Source organism: Rhinatrema bivittatum, chromosome 2 (genome assembly GCF_901001135.1).
Source record: "Rhinatrema bivittatum chromosome 2, aRhiBiv1.1, whole genome shotgun sequence".
NCBI lineage: Eukaryota > Metazoa > Chordata > Amphibia > Gymnophiona > Rhinatrematidae > Rhinatrema > Rhinatrema bivittatum.
This window is the reverse complement of record NC_042616.1, coordinates 2,728,649-2,731,176: the sequence shown is the minus strand read 5'-3', so window position 1 is coordinate 2,731,176 and position 2,528 is coordinate 2,728,649.

The window sequence follows — 2,528 nt, the reverse complement described above, 5'->3', positions numbered from 1 at the left end:
AGAGAGAGAGAGACAGAGCGATCTCATGCTCTGTATATATGTACGTGTGTGTGAGAGAGAGAGAGAAACAGAGCGATCTCATGCTCTGTATATGTGTGTGAGAGACAGAGAGACAGAGCGATCTCATGCTCTGTATATATGTGTGTGAGAGAGAGAGACAGAGCGATCTCATGCTCTGTATATATGTACGTGTGTGTGAGAGAGAGAGAGAAACAGAGCGATCTCATGCTCTGTATATGTGTGTGTGTGTGAGAGAGAGAAACAGAGCGATCTCATGCTCTGTATATGTGTGTGTGTGTAAGAGAGAGAGAGACAGAGCGATCTCATGCTCTGTATATGTGTGTGAGAGAGAGAGAAACAGAGCAATCTCATGCTCTGTATATGTGTATGTGAGAGAGAGAGAGAAACAGAGCGATCTCATGCTCTGTATATGTGTGTGTGTGTAAGAGAGAGAGAGAGACAGAGCGATCTCATGCTCTGTATATGTGTATGTGAGAGAGAGAGAGAAACAGAGCGATCTCATGCTCTGTATATGTGTGTGTGTGTGTGAGAGAGAGAGAAACAGAGCGATCTCATGCTCTGTATATATGTATGTGTGTGAGAGAGAGAGAGAAGCAGAGCGATCTCATGCTCTGTATATGTGTGTGAGAGAGAGAGAAGCAGAGCGATCTCATGCTCTGTATATGTGTGTGTGAGAGAGAGAGAAATAGAGCGATCTCATGCTCTGTATATGTGTGTGTGTGTGAGACAGAGAGAAACAGAGCAATCTCATGCTCTGTATATGTGTGTGTGAGAGAGAAAGAGAAACAGAGCGATCTCATGCTCTGTATATGTGTGTGTGAGAGAGAGAGAGAAACAGAGTGATCTCATGCTCTGTATATGTGTGTGTGTGGGAGAGAGAAAGAGAAACAGAGCGATCTCATGCTCTGTATATATATATGTGTGTGAGAGAGAGAGAGAAACAGAGCGATCTCATGCTCTGTATATGTGTGTCTGTGGGAGAGAGAAAGAGAAACAGAGCGATCTCATGCTCTGTATATATGTATGTGTGTGAGAGAGAGAGAGAAACACAGCGATCTCATGCTCTGTATATGTGTGTGTGTGGGAGAGAGAAAGAGAAACAGAGCGATCTCATGCTCTGTATATGTGTGTGAGAGAGAGAGAGAAACACAGCGATCTCATGCTCTGTATATGTGTGTGTGGGAGAGAGAAAGAGAAACAGAGCGATCTCATGCTCTGTATATGTGTGTGTGTGTGAGAGAGAGAGAAACAGAGCGATCTCATGCTCTGTATATGTGTGTGTGAGAGAGAGAGAGAAACAGAGCGATCTCATGCTCTGTATATGTGTGTGTGTGGGAGATAGAAAGAGAAACAGAGCGATCTCATGCTCTGTATATGTGTGTGTGTGAGAGAGAGAGAGAAACAGAGCGATCTCATGCTCTGTATATGTGTGTGTGTGAGAGAGAGAGACAGAGCGATCTCATGCTCTGTATATGTGTGTGTGTGTGTGTGTGAGAGAGAGAAACAGAGCGATCTCATGCTCTGTATATGTGTGTGTGTGAGAGAGAGAGACAGAGTGATCTCATGCTCTGTATATATGTATGTGTGTGAGAGAGAGAGAAACAGAGCGATCTCTTGCTCTGTATATATGTATGTGTGTGAGAGAGAGAGAGAAACAGAGCGATCTCATGCTCTGTATATATGTATGTGTGTGTGAGAGAGAGAGAGAGAAACAGAGCGATCTCATGCTCTGTATATGTGTGTGTGTGAGAGAGAGAGAGACAGAGCGATCTCATGCTCTGTATATATGTGTGTGTGTGAGAGAGAGAGGACAGCGACAGAGCGATCTCATGCTCTGTATATATGTGTGTGTGTGAGAGAGAGAGAGACAGAGCGATCTCATGCTCTGTATATATGTGTGTGTGTGTGTGTGTGAGAGTGAGAGGACTCAAGCAGTGAATATGAGAGAGAGATGATTAAAAATGTGTGTGTGTGTATGAGAGAGAAATGTTTCAGGGTATGTGTGTGTATGAGAGAAATGTTTCAGGATATGTGTGTATGAGATAGTGAGAGAGGACTCAGGCTGTGGGTGTGTGAGAATAGGACTCAGGCAGTGAGGTGAATTTGTGTTTTAGAGAGTACTCGGGCCTTTTGTGTGCGTGTATATAAGAGAAAGGACTCAGGCTGTGTGTATGAGAGAGATAGAGAAGATTCAGACTCAGAATGTGTGAAAGAATTTGGGTTTGGAGTCTTTATGTGAGAGAAATAGAATTGGCTCAGGCTGTAAGTGTGTGTGGGTACTAGAATGCTCAAGATTTGTGTCTGTGTTAGTATGAGAAAGGGCTCAGTCTGTGAGTGTTGTGAGAGATAGAAAAGATTCAGGCTTAAGTGTGAAAGAGGATTCATGCTCGTAGTGTAATGAGAGAGAGAAGGGTTAGGCTGTGAGTGTGAGAGAGCGATAATGAAGATTCAGGCTGTGAGTGTGTGTGTGTTGTGTGTGAGAGAGAGGATGCAAGCTCTGTGCTTAT